At 47.9% G+C, this 23304-nt stretch overlaps 1 protein-coding gene across 1 annotated transcript in view; it reads left to right on the top strand.

Moving 5' to 3' along the window:
* SMC1A (structural maintenance of chromosomes 1A) overlaps positions 1 to 23304 on the top strand; it is a 642162-nt gene that overhangs the window by 200923 nt on the left and 417935 nt on the right. The gene's annotated exons all lie outside the window — the stretch shown is intronic.

Here is a 23304-nt window from a genome sequence, read left to right on the forward strand (position 1 = left end):
ATGTATTTCTGTTATGGGAGCGAGTCCCAGACTTGCCGGTCTTCAGTACTTCTTCTAGGCAGGGTTGGTTTACTCTCCTGCCAAGTACTACCATATATTATCAGTGTGAACGTTTCTTCAGTATTTCTTTCAGGGTCTCAGACCTTCAGCTCGGGGTATTTCTCCCTTTTCTCTGCTTGCCACCACTTCTGCTGTGACCCTAGTTTCTGGTTATTTCTCCCCCTTCGCTGCCTACCACCACCTTCTCTTGCTCCCAGCGTCTTTTTGCCCCTCTGTGTACCTGTTTTCCTGGTTTGAGCGGGCGTTTGCCTTCTCAGTCAGCCACAGAGTTGGGTAATATTAAAATTTCAGTGATCAATCTTCCTGACCTGTGTCAACCCCTGAACCTTTTGCTTGGACGCCTTAATTTACCTTTTCCCTAGGTGAGTGGGATTCTTTTTCAACTCTCATCTAGTCTTTTACTCTTTTTATGGGTGACCTTTTTATGTCTAGTCATGGGTTTATTTTACCCTATCCCAGTCACTTATTTCAGCTACATTTAAATCCAGGATTGCTTGGCAGTCACTCTTGGGAAGCTTAGAACAACCCCAGGATATTCTATCACTCAGACCTGTAAGTGATTTCAGTCTGGCACACACCCACATATCGCCCAGCATGTAGTGCGCAAATGAAACCCTTATTTATTTTCATCTATAAGTTCAATATTCTGAATGATATACCCCTCATATCACACCCTTCTCCTGAGACCCCCTCGGTCACACTGAACCTGGAATCGGGCTAGTTTGCAAAGGTAAATATTTATTTATGTATTTAGAATTTAAATCACAATATATTTTAATAGGTAACAGCAATCACCAATGGGTTGACAGAACACTGAATAATATCTTTAATGCACTAGGAATCAAGTAATGAACATAAAAACAAATGCAGCACAGAAAAGGATACTTTTGGGTTGGAACAGATAGCACTATGGTTAGGGGTTCCCCCTGCAACACCCCACCCCCCACCAATAGGCAATTTAAATAGATGTGAGGAGAGAGCAGGTACTCAGGAATAAAACAGATCAAACAGAATATCACTCCCACCTTCCCCCTTTAAACACAAGAGAAAAATGGAATTGACTTCAACTGTCAGGATGGCTATGAAATTGGCTGAGCAAAAACATAAAATGTGGTCAAAAATGCTTAAATTATAAATTTCTACAGGGCCACTTTGAACAGATGCAAGCAATCGCAAGCAATGATTCAATTAAAAGAAAACATTTGAAATTGCAAAGGCCAAGTGGGAAATAATTTAAAGGTAATTGACACGTGTAACATTTTTCAAAATGTAAATTCGCGGCAAACTTTTCCTTATGCGATTTTTTGATATAACAGGTCAATCGTACTGTTTCGCATAGCTAAGGATGTTGGGTACAAGTGGGAGTAGAAATTTGCTTCTATCTTAATAATTGAGGGAGTTATGGAGGTTTTAGTGAGGTGTTTTTCGAAAATAAAGACATAAGATTTGGACAAGACTTCAGTTTAGAATCGGAAAATATGGCTTATGCTTTTACTCAAGGCTAGAGCGTTTGGCTAGGCAACCAAGTTGGGACAAAGTAAGCTCTGAGACTGATTCATGACTTAAGTAACAGATCCCAATCATCTTCCCCGGCGGCACCAGTCCAAAGACTCAAAGTGGGACTTATGGATCAGAGTTACACAAATAAAGATGACTATGAAAATGGTGCTTTAGCAACTAGACAGAATAAGATAGCACCAAAAATGTTGACACTGTTACAGATTATGAAAGTAGAGATAGTTCCGAGATTAGAGTTGAACAAAATAAGCACGGTATACAATAGTTCTCTAGCGTCCGATTTATACTCACAATCCATTGGGATTTAAGATTTTTGGACAGTCACGGTTCTGGTCAATGGATTGGGTCTATCAAAGAAAGGCAGCACATCAGGCGCGGGACTGGATCAGCTAGGACGGTCACGGGACTGCACAGGATCTGCTCTTCTTGTTTGTGGGTATTTCAAATCAGCGCGATAGCGAGTTAAACAGGCAAGCCTTATGGTAGCAAGCCAGATAGTTTCAGGATGCTAGTTCAGGATGCTTTCCCACACCACAGCGCTCTACTGGGTTGTGAGAGTAAGTTTGAGGATTGAGGCCTTGCTGAAAATGGTTCAGCTACTGCTTGGCAAGATTCTTAGCATCTGGATCTGGAAGGATGTTAAAGGCTGGATGTTGAATGCTGAAACAAAATGCTTCGCTGGAGTCAGTCAGTGAGTCCCTATGTGTTGTCAGCTGTCTCTATTTATCCTTTCAAATGACCTCATGGGTGTATGGACTTGCTTAGGTAAGCTTGCCCCTGTGAACTGGGATTGGAGCAGGACCTCATTTCCGCCTTGCATCTGAGTGATTGGATCAAGGACGGATGATGTCACATTTATGGTTTGGCTTTTACAGTCCTTAGAAACCTCCCCTAGCCACTAGTATCAAAATCGAATTTTGTCGTAAATACATATTTATACATTGGTAACCTTTACAAAAATCACACACAAAGATTCCATATTTTATGTAGTATCTGTTCATCAAATTCACGCAGTTGTGGGATCTTGTCACCTTTCTGCAGAATTTTGTCCCATTTCGCCATGAACACATTTTCCAAACTTTCTGCAAATGTCCACAATTGTGTGTGTTTACTATAGGGATTTGTGTGTAAAGTTGAACAATTCTGGCATTATTACAGTTCACCAAAACCACATATATTGCCATTCCTGTCCAGAATATGTTCCACTGCCTCTTGAAACATAAAGCCAAAAATTAGACTAACAAATCTGTCCTTTTTATATTTTTCACCACTTTTGATAACAAGTTGTGAGTCTCTAAAAATTGTTCATTATTTATTCTTTGCAGCAAATGGTCCGCCTTTTGTCTCTCCCTGGAGTCAAGGAGCAGCCCACACCTTTGGGGAATTGCTTCAAGGAGCAGTTTATGACCCTTTCACACGTCCATTTCCTGGCCTGGGGATCTGCCATTGTTCATTCCCTGGCTGTAGACAAAAGTCTGGCCTAACCCACACTTAACATATATCAGTGAGTTTCTGCTGAGAGGATTTCCCTCCCCTTGGGTGATAACCTGTTTTTCCACTTCTTGCATGCCCAGCCAGGCTAATTTATTCTTAATTTCTTAAAATCCAGCAGAAACCAAACTTGTTGCATCAAATGACCTAGATAAATTACTTTCTTAGCTTTAACACTGTGGGATCAAAAACAACTGAGATCTGTATTCTTTTCAGCAACAATCCTTTCATGTTTGCTAATCCGGCAGACTTTTATTTTAGATAACTTTGAAGTTTCATCAGGAGAGCTCATCTGACGAGGGCTGTCATTCACAGGTAGCCCAGTGTGCTGCACACAGGTTTTGACAGGGGCTGTCCTCCACAGGCAATCCAGTTTTTCTGAGAAAATGTTTTGCTCTTCACATTTTAGGACTTTGTAAATTCACCATGCTTCATCACATTATATGAATTTTAGCGCCAAGCAAGATTTTGAGTGAAAACAGTATTATGTACAGGTCTTTTGGAGTTTTATCAGCAAAATAAATGTCATTTACAGACACATTTTTGAGTTTCATTTGCAAAGCACTGCTTCTCCCTCTGCACTCTGTTTGCTTGCCGTGGAGCCCACTGGCACATTTTTTGCAGTGTGCTCTTTCACCACACATGCACCATGGGTGGTAGGTTGTGCATCCTTCTTTTTGTGTTGAAGAATGCGGTTTTGGAGGTTTTGACGCACACAAGATTTTCAGCCATACAATTAAGTGTCATTCCATGTCATACTGACTCACCAGTTCTCTGATCCTGGAAGGTTCGGACTTGCCAGACCCTGAAACTTTTCAAAATCCTCTTCCAATGAGGTGTGAGATTCTTTTTCTAGTCTAATCCTTTGGTTAAGCTCCCATAAATATATCACCAGTCATAGTATTAGGCAAGTTGGAGATAGGAGAAGGAGAGGGGGTGAACTAACACCCTCCTCACCAGAACTCTTATATTCACCTCCAGAGGAGTTTGGGCAGCTGTCTGAACCCGCATATTAACTTTCATCAGTATTGTCAGGAGTGGACTCGGGTGAGGGGTGTCACATCTTTTTGTCCCACACCCTTTGTAACAAATCAAGCCTACTCCCTTTATCATTGATGCCACATATCCTACACACTACAAGCAATTCTTGCAATGATGCATTTATTGTAGTCCTCAGGTGTTAAGCAGGCCATGGTGTTGGTATTGTTTTATGTTTAGGTACACACCTTTGGTTACACAAAACCTATTGGATGTTTTCTTTGAACTTTGCTATCTCGAGTCCATGTAATCCAGCCTACAATATATCCCAGCTCATGCCACCATTGTTGAGTCAGTTTTTCTGAAGTGCAACTAAGGGCTTAGTAAAACCATTCAACTGAGACCGTACAGGACTCCACTTAGTATAAGGCTGTACCACCTGAGTGTATGGTAGCGTAGACAGAGCAGACAGGTTTATCTTAGGAGGGAGAGAGGGCTGTTGGAAAGTACACAACCTGTAGTACAACAAGGATTCAATAGAAACACAGACAACCAGAAGTATTATAAAAAATAAAGATACGCACATTTTTGTTACTAACCTAGAAGACTGCTCGTGTGATACATTTTGGTCTAGCATATTTGGTGCAACATCAGTTGTCGTTTGTGCAGCTGCACTTCATATATGAAGGGAAGTATTGAAGAGGATCAACCAGAACCATTTAGCATTAATGAGTAAATGATTGAGGGAATAGACTTGATCAAGTGTACATTTTTTATTAGAATTTAGGTATTAAGATGAATTGGTAAAGGTTGAATGAAATTAAGATTATCAATGTTGATATAAGCGTATTCTTTTATGGTACTGTGTAAATTGTTTTTGTTTTAATATGTTGCAATTTTTATGTTTTTTTCGGTACGTTTTTTCTGAAATTTTTCTTTTTCTTAAAAGTGTTTAGTTTGTTCAATTTGGAACTAAATGCACAATAAAAAATAAATAAAGGTTTATTATAAATACACGTAGGTCAAGTTAAGTCTTGGTAAGTACTAGTAATAGTAATAAGCACATTTATAAAAACGCACCGCTATGCATGAAGGTACACAGACCAAAGCATAAAACCTTATTCAGAATGCCTAACAGTAATTCTAGGGAAGTCAAACCTTATAATATACATTTAGTATAGACCACACCTATTCATGGGGAGGAAAAACGATTAGTTAATTTTAGATTACTTTACAGTTAATAAGTGTGGTAAACCCCGTCAGTTATGCAATGACACTCAACAAAGAAATCACATAGTAAGCCAAACCTGTTAACAGGATACTTTTCTGAATAGTGGAACACTCATTCAAGGAACATTAAAAACCTATAACTGTTATTCAGGATAACGCAGTTATACTAGGTGAGTAAAACCTATATACGTTTTAAAGGAGCTACCAGCAACTTAAAGGTAAGTTAACCTCAGGCAGACTTATTCTAGACAGGCTAACAGCAAGTCAGGGGAAGCAAGACCCATTTGGGGACACTCATACATTCATATCCTAACAGGAATAGTAAAGTGAAACCAACAGCATTACTTTTGGGGCGGAGGCATAACTAATTTACAGGTGAGTAAATTAACCTTATGCATACATTTCGGAATGGCACAACACACATTCAAGTACACTAAGAAGTTTTGTAACTGTTCACTCACTAACCAACTGTTTCACAAGTAACACTTTTCAACAGTTGTTATTCGTTTCAATTTGGAATCCTTTACTTATCCAGTCCTTCCCTATTCTATTGCATGAAATCACTCAGGGGCAGAAGAGAGACCCTAGTAGTCTAGGTGCCAGCCGTAGGCAGGGTGAGATTGGCTTCTGTTGCAAGCAAACCCCAGAGTTCCTTTGGAATACTGTTCAAATAATTAAGTAGTGTACTTTTGAAGTTAGGGTCCAGGGGCCTCGGAGAAGACACCCTAGGAGCATTCCATCAGTAGGCCGGGTGAACTGGATGAGTGACTTCCCAATCGCAGAAAACACCCCAAAGGCTTTACAGAAATCACAAAGTTTTAAGGTAATTAAATACCCCAGCCAACACAGAACCTCAGCACAAAAGGAGTTGCAGCATGACCACATCCGGGTCTGCAGCCAAAAACCTAGTCGATTAATTCCTTTGTCAAGAAGGCTGAAGACAGGACTCTGGAAGGGAGTTTGCAGCAGGGATCAACGGAGAAGGCGCCAGGCAAGAGTTTCTTCGCGGCTGGATGCGCCTCTTTTCAGGAGCACAGAAGTGAATATCGCTGGTCGGATTCTCGTCACTTGCAAGGTCCAGCACTCTGATAAGGGGATTTTTCGGACCATATTCATGTCTCTGGAGGTCCAGCAGGATTCAGTATTTGGAAGATTATGCATCGCACGATGGCCTGAGGTTCCAGGGTATTGGGGTATTTCAGCCCTGCAAGGTCGCAGCATGACGTGGGATGGCTCAAAATGCAGGTGGTCTTGAGTCTAGTGGCTCTCACCTGGCTCTCGGCCGGGTCGACCTTTTTTGGACCCCCCAGATTGGAAGGAGGGGTCACAGCAGGCTCTCCTGTTGCTGGAAATGGCTGCGGCCGTTGTTTCTTTATCTTCCTCTTTGGTTTCAGCTCCAGTGTTCGCCTACCTCTTAAGCTTCCAGGATCAGACTTTTATGAGGGAACCCAGCCAATCAGCCATGCAACATTCAAACCTGGGGGCTTGGCAGTCCTTTCAGGAAAGCCAGCTTTCCAGTTTGAACTGGATTCTCGCAGTCCGGCTAGAAGACAAAGGGCTGCAGAGTTTTGGACTCCTCACTCGCTTCCTGCCTTCACAGACACTCTGGAGCTGGGGCAGGCTTGTCCGAGGTCTCCCGCCGAAGATAAAATGGACACAAAGGAATTTCTCACCCTGGAGGTCAGGGAAAGGAACAAGAAAGGACAAAGAACACTGAAATGGCAAGAAAAGAAGACTGGGGCCATTTGGGTAAAATTAGCACCCATGGGGTGCCTTTACCGTTACTGTGGAAACAGCCCGCAGTAATGGTGCACCAAATTAGTTAAGTTTCACTGCCACCAGCCATAAAAGGTAAGCTTGTCCCTGTAACAGAAATGTTAGTTAAAATGAGAAAGGGGATACATTGTATCACACCACATAAGGTGTGGGGTGCTGATCTCACCTAATAAAATGTAAAAGGAATCCAAAGATCCTTTCTACCCTTTTTGAATTGTAGTTCTCACAAAGGTAGCCAGAGAAAGCTAAAAGGGGAGTCCGAAGGGCAACCCAGCAACAATAGGCAGTATGTGCCAAAAGTTGTCAGAGGATGAAATTAATTTCACTATGGAGAGTCTTAAAAATGACACCCATAAAAAGAGTAAAAGACCCTGTGAGTGCGGAAAAAGGTTCCCACTTACTGAGGTATAGGGAAAACCAGTCCAGCGAAAAGTTATGGGGTTGACACAGGTCAGGAAGATTATTCATCGATATGAATATATTGCCTAACCAACCCACTCAAGTCTTTCGGGTCTTCCCACGCCGCCCACCAAAACCCAAATTACATTAGCTCATCCCAGGAGTATAGGTGCACCCCCTGTTAGGGAGAATTCTCATTTGTGTGCTAATTCTCTTCAACCTTGGAGAGACTAAGCCCTTTTTCTCACTCGTGTTTTGACCTGATTTGGATTGTTTCCTCTGTTTCTGGAGTCTGACAATCTCCATGGGCATCTTCATTTTGTATGGTGACACACAGCACCTTCACTGCAGTGTCACAGAGAAATCATTTAGATTTCTCACAAGGTTTAAATACATTTTCTTGTGTGAACTACTGTTCCCAAGAATAGTAAAGTGAAATTGTCTTTACTTACCTTTTCTCTTTCTAAGTCCAGCACGCACCATCTTATGTGGAGTGCTGGGGGGGGTTACTGAGTAGCCCTTTATCCTACCTACTCTTGTAACATTTTTTGTTACCCTCACTACTTTAAATGGCTGGTGGCAGTGGTTTAATTTTCCTACCATTGTGCTTTTCTACCGCAGGCTGAATCCTCAGCTGCAATATAGCACCCATGGGTGACCATTTTGTCAACATGGCTCTGGTGGTCTTTTTTTGCCATTTTCTGTTTGTGGGGTCTTTCTTGGGGTTTACTCTGCACTCCAAGCCAGGTTTGAGCCCTTTGTTCGTTTAGCCTTTGGTGGGCTTCAGTACTGAAACCCACCTCTGGCTCCAGTGTGTCTGGAAGGGCAGGAAGTGAGGGAGGTTCCCGAAACTCCCCTGTCCTTTGTCTTTAGGAATGCCTGAATGCACCCAGCCCTGATTGGCTGGCTGTCCTTGCCACCCTGCTGTTTGAGTGACTGATAGGCTGCGCATGAATGGGAGAAACTTGCTTAAAAGGTGAGGGTTTTGGGACTGACGACTGAGTCGACGACTGGGAAGAACTAGACGAAGAAACCATGAACAAAGCTTGCTGCATCCTCCTGGACCTTTGAATTGCCCGGTGAAGCCCTGCTGCTGTGCTGAAACATTTCTGATCGACAAGAGAAGCGTCGGAAAGGACGACTTCTTCTCTTGGATTCGTGGGACCAATTAACCCTGAGACGAACTCCACTGGACCATCTTCCCTGACTGCCTGTACTACTTTGCTGCTTCATAAACCGAGTTCCAGGGGTTGGAAATCCGTAGTCGATTGCAATGTCTGCAAGCCGACCAGAAGCTCCAGGAGTCTCCCCAGTACCCTCCAGAAGCAGGACGACAGAGCTTCAGTCCCCTCACCAGAGTGCTGGACTCGGAGTGAAGGAAGCCCAACCGGTGCCCAAGATCTGCGGTGGTGCTGTTAACCGAGCGCTGAAACCACGAAGTGCCGCTGATCTGAAAAGAGCATGTAGCTGCCTTCGAGCTCCGAATTACTGCTGCAGGTGTCCTCCAGACGTCCTCCCTCTTGTCCCCACGACTGACGACCAGGAAGCCAGGCTCTGCCCCACTGCAACCAGACAGAAGCCCGCTGGACCACTCTTCTAACCAAAGGTACTGTTCCGACTTGGGGTACTTACCTCAGTGTCTTTAGCTTTTCTCTTCTCATTTGAGACTTGCAGTAGCTACTTTGCTAGAGTTGATTTCAGCTCTACCCTTCACAAGTGTAACAGCTTATGACTCTACTGTGATTTTTCTTCAACAAACTTTCTAACTTTGTGCAAGACTTTGCTGTCTAAGAAGTGGCTCATCTCCTTAGACTGCTCCGATTTGACTTTGGCTGTCTTAGCTCCCTGCAGACTCTTCTAGTCCATTTGACTTTGACACTAATTGTCCCTCAGAGATGACTTGATTTTTAAACTATTATTGCTGGGACAGTCTTTTATTTAGACTTCATGAAAACTTTGCTGTTGGCACAGGAACGATAATGATTCTGTTTCTCCTCATATCGGCTCAATGGCATAAGTAAGGAACCGTTTGTATCTCCGTCATGGTAGCTGTGCTAGCTACGTTGATGTATTGTGGTTGCTGTGCTATGTTGATGTATTATTACTATCTTCGTTATTGTTATGTTGATGTATCATAATCTGCTACCACAATTGTAACCTACAAATCTGCGCCCAGATACATCCTGGTGAGGTGCGCTATATATAAAAACAAACAAATAAATTGGAAGATTTAAGTGCTCACATGCTCTGAGAACCGGTTTAATCTTTTTCCTTCCCTTAACCTTTCCATAAACCTCAGAATCTAATAAGTGTACTAGTGATATATAAATGGCCTTATTGTCCTAGTTAGTGAAAATGAAATGTGTAAAAAGCATCTCTAAAGAGTATCTACTAGCTTGTGTTGATTGTTGGTGAAAGAATGGTGAGTGTGCCCCATATTGCGCTCTGATTATGATATTGTATTAGCCCCCAGACCCTTGAAAACCCCTCACGCAGTCCCTCTCCCTCCCCACACCCTCTTCCTTGTTCGCTTCCTTCCCGCCTCCGGACCCGCCCCCCCTGCCCTGATTGGTGTGGTCTACCTAGTCTGTGCTTGTTGGGTTTAACACCGAGTGTGCTGCACTGTCTCCACGTTGTTGGTGAAAGCACGGTGAGTGTGCCCCATTTTGTGCTCTGATTAGAATATTGTATCGGCCCCCCGGCCCTTACACCCCTTGCACAGTCTCTCTCCCTACCTGCACCCTCTTCTTGGTTCGCTTCCCTCCCGCCCCCCCCCCCCTGCCCTGATTGGTCCTGAGGTCCCTGTTACCAAGCCATAACTGACCTTTCCCAGGGCAGCCCTCTGCCCGTGCAGCTCTACGGCTAAGGGCCCTAAGGCCAACAGAGGCGGCTCCAGAAAGTGTCTGCATGTGTCTGCATGTGTCTGCATGTGTCTGCATGTGTCTGCATGTGTCTGCATGTGTCTGCATGTGTCTGCATGTGTCTGCATGTGTCTGCATGTGTCTGCATGTGTCTGCATGTGTCTGCATGTGTCTGCATGTGTCTGCATGTGTCTGCATGTGTCTGCATGTGTCTGCATGTGTCTGCATGTGTCTGCATGTGTCTGCATGTGTCTGCATGTGTCTGCATGTGTCTGCATGTGTCTGCATGTGTCTGCATGTGTCTGCATGTGTCTGCATGTGTCTGCATGTGTCTGCATGTGTCTGCATGTGTCTGCATGTGTCTGCATGTGTCTGCATGTGTCTGCATGTGTCTGCATGTGTCTGCATGTGTCTGCATGTGTCTGCATGTGTCTGCATGTGTCTGCATGTGTCTGCATGTGTCTGCATGTGTCTGCATGTGTCCGCAGGGGAAGCCAGTAGCCTGCCGTCAACCAGCACTAACCACTAAAGTAAATGTGACATGGGTGGGGACTTGTACTGTATTCGTCTTGCATCTAGATAGTGCACCCAAACAGCATTGAATGCGCCCTGAAAGTGTTATTGTGTTGAATTAACATCTAGATAGTGTGCCCAGACAGCATAGAGTGTCGTGAAAGTTAGTGTATTGAACCTTACACCTAGATATTGTAGCCAACAACATTGAGCGTCCTCTGAGCATGACTCCTTCCAACCCTTCTGAATCCAAAATGAGAGCTTCACTCTGGCGTGCCGCACACCTCCCTCCCCTTAAACCCCATCCACCATCCCAAACAAACCCACCGCTCCAAACCATCCCTCCACCTGCCATCATGAACTCGCCAGTTACTCTCTGCGTACCACCCCACCCCCTATCCAACTCCCACGCCAGAGGAGCCCAATGGCGCTCCAAGCATCCGAAAGCCCCTGTTTCTTCCACCCTTTTCCCCACTCCCCTGCAAGCATACCTCCCCCTCCCACCCACCTCTACCTCAATGTCCGCACCCCCATTCCATCACTGAACCACCCACCTGCACAGACCCACCCCCTCATCCCCACTCCCACTGCCCTATCATCCCATCGACACCAACTAATATCCCCCTCCCACCATATCCCTTCCCCTCCCTAAAAACTGCACGTCTCGCCGTGGCAAGAACAGTGGCCTCATCTCCATCACCATCCGACCCCCACCCTCTTTCACACACTGACTGCACTGAAAAGAAGAAAACAAGCCTGGTCCCCTTCTATCTCTCTCTACTACTCACCCCTCCTTCCTCGACCCATACCCACAACCTCTCACCCCCCAGCATCACCGCGCTTCCAACCCCTCTCCCTCGACTTCTCGCCCAGCACAGCTGACATCCCCAGCTGCATGAGTGTCGCACACGAATTCCCAGCCCCTAATCCCTCCCCGCCCTCAGACCAGCTGCCCACCCGCACCCGCCCACCCAACTCCGCCCTTCCCCGCTCACACCATCCTCCGCCCACCTACTCTTCCCAACCTCCATCGACCAGTCCCCTACCAAACAGAACCCGCTGCCACCCTCCCCCCTCCCTTCCCACCCCTGCCACCCTCCCCCGCCACTCGCGCATCTCCAGTATCCCATACCCCTACAATCTCCAGGATAACCCCACACTCTGAGGTCAGATGCATCCTTTTTAATGCCCGTGCTGTAGCAAAAAACACACAGCATCTTTGACCTCCTCTCCTGACAATCCCGACCTAATCTTTATCACACAAACCTGGTTCTCTGGTGACTATGCCCCTACTGCTAATGAAGTCCCACCCCCTACCCCCTGAATTCTCCCTCATCCTGCTCAACTGGCCCTCTAGAGAAGGCGGAGTGGCCGTCGTTTTCAAATCTCACTTCTCAGTCTCACTCGTCAACTCCCAGACATGCACTCCTTCCTGCGAATCCCTTCTCGTTAAACTCTCACTGCCCCCGATGTTCTCCCATAGCTTCCTAATCTACAGACTGCCCGGTTGTGACAGACATTTCACAACCAACCTCTGACTCTATAGCCACCATCCAAGTAAATGGCCCCTCTCTGACCCTTCTAGGAGATTTCAAGATCTGGCTAGACATTCCGACCAACCCCATGACCCACTCACTGGTCGACTGCCTTGATGCGCTTAACCTCTCCCTTCACATGAACGGCCCAACTCATTATAAAGGACACACCCTTAATGCCATCTTCAGCTCCCACAACCAGATGCATCTAGCCCGCCCCATACTCATCTGGTCTGATCACTTTGTTGCTTTCTCTTTCCGCTCCCCTGCCCCAGCGCCCAACCCTGAACCAGTCGCTCCCCTCCATTGCAAATGCTGTAAGAAACTAAAGCTCTTCCCTGACCTAGCCAAAGCCCTGCTTCAGACCCCCCACAACCATCCCCAGGGAGGAACCCTTAACCATCGACTGCTTTTGCTCAATAACTCGCTAATCCCGCTCACCACTGAAGATTGCGAAACTAAACAAATCCCTGGAACGCAAATGGCGGAAAAGATCAACCAATCTGAGTAGATCCACCTTCGCCTTGTCCCATCGCTACTGTAAAGCTGGAATCCAGAAAACCAAAAAAGCCCAATAAAACAATCAGATTCTTAACTGTGGAAACCCCAGCAAGGAACTCCACAAAATCCATTTCTGAGTTTGTCAAACCACCCTGTTCCTCATCCCCAACCCACCCCATCTCAATCACTCTGCGACTCACTCTCGCTCCACTTTTACACCACCACTCTCGACAGAACAAATTCTCTTAACAACAAACTAGCCCTCCTCTCACCGCCACATAATCTGTCCGCTCTATCAACCACTCCCCCACCTGCCACTGCAACAACTCTACCCACTTTGACTCCTTCATACCAATCTCCAGAGATGTATTTCTTGACCTTTTCTCTGCTAGAATACCCTCCGGCTCCCCCTTGACCATGCCCCGCCTCAGTCCTCAAGGAAATATTCATTGGCCTGCGCAGGAGAATACGCAAGAACCATCCTAAACGACTCCCTCATCTCTGGAATCTTCCCTGATGTCTTCAAAATTGCACATGTCAAACCTCTTCTAAAAAGAAAAAAAATTCTTCGACCCCAAAAACTACTGCCCCATCTGAAACACCAGATTCATTGCATAACTCATCAATCGAACAGCATACTCCCAACTAAACGCCTTTTTGACGAATCCAACAACCTCCTGGACCCCGCACAATCAGGCTTCAGACCATGACACGTAACCGAAACCACTCTGGCCTCAATCTGGGACGATTTTAAGATCACTGCGGACTCTGCAGGATGCGCTGCACTAATCCTTCTAGACCTCTGCTGCGTTTGACACAATTAACCACTCAATCCTACTTGACCGCCTCCACTCTCTAGGAATCCGTGGAACAGCTCTCAAATGGATCGCCTCCTTCCTCAACAACAGGAAACAAATAACCCTCCTCTCCACTTTTGCATCGCCCAGTCAATACTGGAGTACCACAAGGAGCATGCCTATCAGCCCTCCTATTTAACCTCTATATGTCCACCCTATCTGGAATCATCCGCCCGCACAATATCCTGTGAAACAACTATGCTGATGGTAGACAAATCATCCTGAAACTCCTCAACTCTGACCCCACCTCCCAGCCCCACCTCGCAGCTTGCCTCCTTGACATCGACTGTTGGATGACTACAAACCACCTCCTTCTAAACCCCCACCAAAACCGAAATAATGATGGGTGGCAACACTGAGCTTCTTTCCCACGTTCTACCCTGGCCCCCATCCATGGGCCACCCGCTCTCCCACTGTAAAAAACCTTGGATGCACTATGGACTCCGACCTATCTCTCTCTCGTCAAATTAACAACGCCTCAAAGTCTGGTCATTACCATCTCAAAATGTTCACACATTTTTCCCTTCCTTTCCTAATAGAGTTGCCGCTATTATGTCCATTGTAATGTCAAGACTGGACTATGCTAACTCCCTTTACCTCGGAGTCCGGGCATACCACTTTATTAAATTACAAAGAGCACAAAACGCTACTGCCAAATTGCTACTAGCACTAGGCCCAAGAGACCACACCTCTCCAGCCCTCCGAACTCTCCACTGGCTCCCAGTTAGACGAAGGGCCACTTTCAAGACTCTGCATCACCCACCGTGCAGTGCACAAGACCGGCCCTCTATACCTGCAAGACAAGTTAAAACCTTAGCTCCCAACCCGCACCCTAAGATCAAGCTCCGCCCTCATACTAGTGATCCCAACCACCAACTCGGTCAGGATAGGAGGATCCTTGTTCTCAGCCTTGGCCCCCACTCTATGGAGCTCACTTCCACCTCACATCCGTCACACTGAAGACTATCTGTCATTCTGCAAATTACTAAAAACATGGCCCTTCCCATAACACCAATGATCACCCTAAAGATGCGTCTGAACCCCCAGCAACCCGAATGACGAAACACACAACAAAACTGTCCTACCTGGCGTACACCCCCATGATGGGACATAACGGATGGATTGGAGGGAATGACTGGAGTGAATGGAGTCGATGGTTGGAGTAAACTGAGTGAATAGACACAGAAAACAGAATGTCAAAGTTGATCGAACAGAGAAAATAAAGGAGTAAATAGAGTGGATGGAACGGATAGTGACTAAACCGGATGGACCGAGCGGACGGAGCCAACACCTGGTCACCATGATGTTGCCATATATCTGTATCCCATATATATGCTATCTACCTGTACCCCCATATATATCTGTATCCCATATAAACCTGTATCCATCCTATCTCTATATATCTGAATGTCGCTATGTAAGTACCCACTATCCTCACATGCCTGGTCTCAGGTGCCTATACTGATAACCACCATATCACACCACTACGCCTACTCTCTACTATACACCATCGTTCAACCACAACACATCTATACCCCTGTTAATTTGGTTTAGCTGTTCACATAAAAAGACGAATCCATGATCACTTCACCCTAATAAAACTCAGCTAGCTGAGCACATTCCGGCTAGCTGTTCGCATAGGTGTCCCTCAGGCCTAGGCGTCCCTCAGGCCTAACACAGCCAGAAACCAGTCTAGGTGTCCACCCACCAGACTGAACACATCCAACTGATTTCCTCAGCACCACACCTATCGCTAGGAAGCAGCTATCCGCTAACAACTACACCAGCTGCACACATCGGGTGCACCCACGCACCGTACAACACTCTCTCTCTACTGACTTGAACTACGGTTCCCGAGGGCGTTCAACCTACCAGCGCTTTGAGATCATACCAATGATACATAAAGCGCTATACAAATGCCAAGTAACATAACATTGTTACAAACGTTGCCCTTTTTAAAGAATGCTTATTTAAAAACTACTGATAAATAACTATTATTCTTACGGGCCGTCCCCTTTCCCCCATACTGTATGGGCGTGCCTTCCAAAGGACTGGAGACGGAACCTTTTTCACCAGAAAAAAACGTATTCCCCTTTAAATTTAGAGGCGCGCAGGGGCGCAGCCCAGGGAACATGCGCTGCCCTGACTCCGCCCTCCGGCGCCACACCCGTCCCCTGTTCCACTTCGACGGGAGTGGGCCAAATTCACCAGCGCTCCTCGGTTTGGCTTCGGCCATGTAATTTCACGCGCGCATACTTTGTCCTTTTTGTCTTTTCTATCATTCAGGTACTCAGGCGTCACGCTCCTCCCCGGCGCATGTCGACTTCTACAGGGTTCAGCAGGTGTCCATCCTGCAACGGGCTCTTCCCAACTTCAGACCCCCACACCCTCTGCTTACGTTGCCTTGGCTCAGACCATGGTTGGCAATCAAGTTTGGCTTGTGACTCACTGTCCTCGAATGCGCTGAAGAACAGACTAGCCAGGTGGAGGGAGCTCTTCCAGAAGTCGCCTCCAGAGGATCTCAAGAACTTCGTGAAGCATCGTCCCAGGTCGGGGCGATATTTTCCAGCGCACCCCGCAAGGGAGACTCCTTCCCAGGGACACTCCGCGTGGGATGGACCGGCCATGCCCTTCCACCGTCACGTGCACTGAGGCTGCTACAGCTACCTGCCCTCGGGTGGAGGGGTCCTCGGATCCTCCCGGACGCAGTGTTGAGGGACCGCAAGGTTCTTGTACCGGGCTTACACCCGAGGGGCTCTGCCCTTTTACCAGCGCAATGGCCTTAACAGTGGCAGTGTGTCCGAGGGGGCACCTAAACGTAGCTCTACCGACCCCCGGGTCGAGGGTGTCGCACCTACCGGGCTGAGGAGCGGGGTAGGCCCAGTCATCCACACGTGAGTGTCTTGGACGAGGCCGGACCCAGTGGGCTGGGCTTCACGTCGCAGGCACGTGGTAGGCAGCTCGACAAAATGGCCGCTGCGCCAAACTGGAACACCCGTCCGACGCCATTCCTCGAATTTGGCAAAGAACGAGTGTCAAGGTGGGACTGGTCGCAACCAGGTACATGGCCTACAGTCTACCCTTCATATGCGCTGGGCAATTTACCCGTGCGTCCATACGGACTGGGCACGCAGCGGCTCCAGCAGTCCCCTGCTACCCTGTCGGTACCCCCTACGACCTCTTCGGCCAGTGAGGAGGTGCACTTCGACAAATTCTTCAGCCTCATGAGGTCTCCACAGATGGGGGGGGGTCTATCAAGGACGCAGTCATGCAAGTACTCCCGGCCATGCTAACGGCACCACAGGCTCCTCCATCGGGCTTGCTGACCCCGGTGCAGCCACCTCCTCTGGCTCCACAGCCAACTCCGCAACCTCTGCCGCCTCCTCGGCCTCCGGCTGCGGTCTGTGTACCCCAGCCTCCGGCTCAATCTACCCCTCCTCCACAAGATCCTCCGGATCCACAGGACACGGATGAGGAGGAGGATCCGGACACGCCATACTCGGCCCCAGGGCCTTCCATGAACGTCTTGCTGGCCTGGCGGAGTACCTGGGCCTCACTCAGCCCAAGGTTGAACCGGCAGAGGGGGTTCTGGCTGAAGTCCTGACAAGACGCCCCTCTGCCAACACGGATTCCACTGCAAACCGATGTAGTCTCCATGGCCAAGAGGGGTTGACTCAAGCCCCACTCAGTCCAGCCGGTCAACCGCCGCCTGGATGCCAAGTACAGGCAGATGGAGGGGGACACACTCTTGCTCGCGATCCATCATCAGCCACACATCGGTGATCGCTGCAGCATCACTTTACTCGAACCCTCAGTTGTCATATGCCGCCTCCTCTGAGGCGCTGCTAGTCAAGGAGGAGGTCTTGGAGGCTCACGGCAAGAAAATCTGCTCCAACACCTCCTTGCACCTGTGTCAGGCCAACACACATGCCATGCTGGTTGCTGCCAACCAACAGTTATGGGGGGGAAATTGTGGACTTCCTCCCGGAACTCCTCTCCCAATGCCAATCAAGCTTTAAGGCGGGGCTAGCAGAGGCCAAGCTCGTGGCGCATGACCTCATGGAATCCACAGTAGCGCATATCGATACCTCCTGGCAGTGCTATCTTCATTGCCACGGACATGATGCGCACAGCCTGGCTCCGGGTGACGAAATTCAACCCGGATATCCAGGAGCCTACCGTTCATGGGGGGGCGGGGATGAAGAGCTGGACAAAAAACAGCTCACAAACGGCAAAGTCCTTGTCCGTTCCTACAAAGACCACGCCCAAATCTTACACTCCATCTAAGCAGCGCTCAGAGAAGGGTCGTACATATGGAGGGTTCCGATCGCCGTTTCAGAGCCGGCGCAAACAAAAAGGGTGGGGGAAGTAAGGGCTTTTTCCAGTCCCCCTCCTAAGCCTCCGAGGGAAAGAAGGCATGACACGCCCCTTTGGGTCCACGTGTCTCCGGTGGGGGGCAGGCTTGCTCTCCATGCACATTTCTGGCGCCAGATTTTTGCGGACCACTTGATCCTCTCCGTAGTATCCACAGGGTACCGCCTACCCATCCCAGTCTCTCCTCCCTTCTCCCCTCCACTCCCACAGGTTGGGACAGCAACTCTTTTGACGGAGATCCTGTCGCTCGTAGAGAGCCAGGTAGTGGAGGAAGGTCCAGCCTCCCAGCGAGGCTTTGGCTTCTACTCCAGGATTTTTACCATTCAGACGGGCCCGAGTTGTGCTGGACCTTTCCACCCTTAACCTCTCCTTACCCCTGCAAAAATTCAAGATGGTTATGCCAGCTTTCATAGCAGAGACATTGGACAGGGGAGACTGGATGTGCTCCCTAGACCTGAGGGACGCATACCTGCACATCCCAATTTGGCAGCCCCATCATTCTTTCCTATGGTTCAGAATCATGGGCTACCATTTCCAATACAATGTCCTTCCGCTTCGCCTCAACTCGGCCCCCAGGGTCTTTACCAGGCTCATGAACGCTGTAGTGGCCCTCCTCTGTGCGCAGGGCCTCCACATCTACCCATACCTTGACGACTGGCTCGTCAGGGCTACATTGCCGGAGACGATTCACCACTTGTCCCATGCCCTTATGAAAACACTGCATGACCTGGGCTTCTCACTCAACCTCAGAGTGGAAAGTGAAGATCCAAATGGATGCCACTAAAGAAGCAGGTAAACTCTGTCTGCTGATGCTCCTGGACCTCTCAGCGGCCTTCAATCTGGTTGACCATGACAAACTCTGCAACACTCTAGCAAACAATTTCAACCTAGCTCCGAGCGCTACCAACTGGATCAAGTCATTCTTGGCTGATAGGACCTCCAGAGTGTCCATCGGCAAAGAATCAGCAGACCCAATGCCTGTCCCAGCAGGTGTGCCGCAAGGCTCTTGCCTATCCCCCACTCTGGATAATGCCTATACTAAGCTATTATTTGCAGCATTGGATGCCATGGGTGTCATCTATACTAACTTCGCCGATGACACCCAAATCCTCATTCCTCTCTCAGGCAATCATGAACAAGACTCCCTCCTGGTTAACCAAATCTACTCACTCTTCCAAAACTGGATGGCTAATAACAGCCTTTGTCTCAACGACGACAAAACGGAGCTCCTCATACTAGGCTCCTCCAGCAAAATCAACACCCTTGAGCCCGCCTTCAAATCGTTCACCATCGATGGAACCATAATCCCTGTTAAACAAGTCAAACCCTTGGCGTCTACTTAGACGCAACACTATCCATGTCTAAACAAGTAAACTCATTAGCCTCGTCCACTTCCTACACCTCCAAACTCATCTCCCTCAGCCGTAAATTCCTCTCAGCCAAAAACTGCGTTACTCTAGCCAGAGCACTCATACTGTCTAAGCTAGACTATTGTAATATCCTCTACCTGGGCACTTCCAAAGCCAACATAGCCAAACTCCAACTCATGCAGAACAAAGCCCTCAGAGCAGCTTTAGGCATCAAAAAATCTGAACATACCTCTAACACCAGAAGAGACCACCACTGGCTCCCCATCCAAGCCATAATTCTATTTAAAACCCTGAGCATCACCCACAAATGCAGGGCTAACAAAGCTCCCAAATACCTCAACAACACAGTCATGATGAAGTCCCAGACTAGACTTCTCAGGTCCAACAAAAACGCATACCTTGAAACCCCCAGATACAAAAGAAAGAAAGCAGGGGGCAGTAGCTTCAAAACACTGGCACCTAGACACTGGAATGCGCTACCTACCCACATTATGAACAAAACCTCCTTCCCTAAATTCAAAAGCTTCCTGAAGACTTGGCTCTTCAATAAGTTCTAACTGAACTAGAGCACTAATCCGCTCCAATTAACTGTACATATCTGACTGCTTTGCATATTGTTGTATATTATTGACTGCCTTGCATATTATTGTATATTGACTGCTTTTCCTGTGTACCTTTGTGTACTTTCTAAGTTTGCATTCTCCCATTGTCTGTAACTACGCCGTGTTACCCCCGGGTCTGGGCGTATAACAAATGTAATAAAATAAATCAAATAAACCTACGGACAGGCAAGCCCTTTCGGCCGCCCTCTCCGCAGGCCACCATCACCACAGAGTCCTCGCTCGAGGGCTGGGGAGCCACCCTGGACGATCTCTCGGTCCATGGCACCCGGACTCGACAGGAGCAGGAATACCACATCAATTGGTTGGAGCTGAACGCCATCTGGCTAGCGCTCAGAGCATTCCTCCCACTTCTCAAGGGCAAGGTTGTCCTCATCCAGACAGACAACTCGACCAGCATGTACTGCATCAACAAGCAGGGAGGCACCATATCCCCTCCTCTGTGCAGAATGGCGATCAGCATGTGGGAATTGTCCTTGGAAAACAAAATGTACCTCTCGGCAGTCCACCTCACGGGATAACCCAACCTGGAGGCGGACAGGCTCAGCAGGCTGGGAGCAGACAATTACGAGTGGCAGCTAAACAACCTTGTTACTCGGGAGATCTTCAACAGGTGGGGTCATCCCCATGTGGATCTCTTTGCCACCGGGCACAACAAGTCGCTTCCTGGCAAGGGCAGGGTCCCGGCTCGCTGGGCGACGCATTTCACCTACAGTGGACCGGCATAAAAGCCTACGCCTTTCCGCCCACTCCTCAGATACACAGAGTAATTTTCAAGATCAAGGAGCCTCACCGACTCCTCATTCTGATAGCTCTATGGTGGCCGGCCAGGCTATGGTTTTCGGAGCTCCTCAGCCTCTTGGAGGTGCCACATATACACCTTCCGACGGGCTCAGCAGATCTTCTGGCACAGCCGGGGGGGGGCAGGCTCATCCACCCCACGCCAGGGAAACTAGCCCTCACAACGTGGTACCTGAGCAGGTAACGCTTCAGCACCTTAGCCTCTCACAGGCCAATCTTCAGATCATACAGGGTGCCAGGAGCAAAGCCACCAGGGCCCAGTACACGGGCAAATGGACCAGGTTCTGCCACTGGGCAGAATCTAAGGGAATTGACCCCTTGGCCTGCAATTTGGACGACGTGCTTTCCTTTTCGGCGCACCTCGCTCATTCGGGAGTACAGGTCGACGCCTGCTGTACATACCTTGCAGCCATTGGGGCTTACAGGAACTCGGAGGAAGGCATTTTTTTCCTCCACCAACTAAAAATCGCCTCTGACACATAAAGCGCTACACAACGTGGCACCGAGCTACCTTACTGACAAAATATCCAGAAGAACGTCTAGTAGACCATCCAGAACCATTAATACTAATTGTGTGGTAGTACCCCAATACAAATTGTCTAAGATTGGCGGCATCAGCTTCCCCGTGAAGGCCGCCAAACTTTGGAACTCCTTGCCACACCAGCTGAGAGCCGACCTCCCCATCTCTCTTCAGACAGAACCTCATTATTCACCTCAACCTGACCGAGAATTAGTTCGCCCTGAAACTATGGTACGTCAGCACAACCTACTGCTAGATTGTAAATTGTGTATAGTTCCAACTACCTAGATGTAAATTATTCTGCCTCTACTTGCAACTTAAGTCGTGTATATTGTATTATATTGTATTATTTCAGATGTAATGTCGACATATCGTATTTTGCCTGTATATTTGTTAACATATGTAAGCTTCGCATATCCGTCTGCGCCCTGCTACTCCTGGGTCTGGTGCGCCTTGTAAATGCAATAAACAAACAATGGCGTCCGTGGACATTAGGCTGGTCACCATCAAGACGGCCTTATTAGTCGGTCCTGCCTCGGCTTGCAGAGTCAGTGAGATTCAGGCGCTGGACGCTTCTGAACCATATACCACCTTTCACAAGGACAAGGTTGTGATTCGGACGCACCCGGCATTTCTGCCCAAGGTTCAATCTGCATTTCACTTGAACAAGGAAATAGTCCTGCCTACGTCTTTCCCCGATCCCAAGGACGAAGCACAGAGTGCTGCACTGCCTGGATGTCAGGCGTGCCCTAAAATTCTACTTGTACAGAACCAAGGGCTGCCGCAGGTCGGATGCCCTGTTCGTCACGTTTGGCGGCTCGAGGCCAGTCTATCAGGCCTCTAAGGCTTCCATATCCCGCTGGATAGTCTCCGCCATCAAAGAAGTGTATGAGAGTCAGCACAAGCCTCTCCCGGCCAACATGCATGCCCACGCAGTCAGGGCTAAGGCAACGGACATTGCATTCCAACAACATGTCCCTTGGCAAGTCATAAGCTAGGGCGGCTACTGGGGCCTCTCCCTCGGTTTGCTGCAAGCATTACTGTTTGGATGCCAGCTCTAGATCTGATGCTGCTTTCGGACAGGTGGTTCTCAGGAACCTATTTGCTTAAGGAGGTTCTCCTCTCCACCCTGGGGCTACAATCAGTTGTAATCGCCCATACAGTATGGAGGAAAAGGGACGGGACGCAAGAGTAATTTTAAGTTACACCGTATTGACTAACGTACTCTTAGTCCATAGTCCTCTTTCCTCCATCGTCCCACCAACCTCCCTCTAATAATACGTGTCATTAGGCAATGTTAATTCTATTGTCGACGTGTCAATGGGGACTGAGGTGTGGCGCCGAAGGGCTGAGTCAGAGCAGCGCATGCTCCCTGGGCCGCGTGCCTCTCAATTTAAAGGGAAGAAGGTTTTTTCTGGTGAAAAAGGTTCCGTCTCCCGTCCCTTGGAAGGGACGCCCATACAGTATGAAGGAAAGGGGACTGTGGACTAAGTACGTTAGTCACTACGGTGAGTAACTTATAATTTATAACTTAAACCTTGAGTGTAAGTGTTACTTGGCTACTTGTATTTGTGGATTTCATTGCTACAGCTCACATTTACCCCTCTTGCTATGAGCCTGGCCGCTCAGCCTGACTACCAACTTGTGTAGTACAGGCCTATACCAAAAGGTGGGTTACCTAATACTAAGAGGACAAGTGTTGTGTAGTCTCACACAGGGGTTACTACATCAATTATTGCCTAACACCCCCACCCAGGGCTGCAGTGCAATCAAATCTTTTTCATTAACTTTTCGGCAATACAACATGAACAATGAAAAGTGTTAGATATACTGTCGTTTAGACACATTGCTACATCTGCACTTATTTATATATGCAATAAACATAATTTCAAGTTCCGTA

The sequence above is a fragment of the Ambystoma mexicanum genome, chromosome 2p, assembly GCF_040938575.1.
Source record: "Ambystoma mexicanum isolate Mex_15411 chromosome 2p, UKY_AmexF1_1, whole genome shotgun sequence".
In the NCBI taxonomy this organism is placed as follows: domain Eukaryota; kingdom Metazoa; phylum Chordata; class Amphibia; order Caudata; family Ambystomatidae; genus Ambystoma; species Ambystoma mexicanum.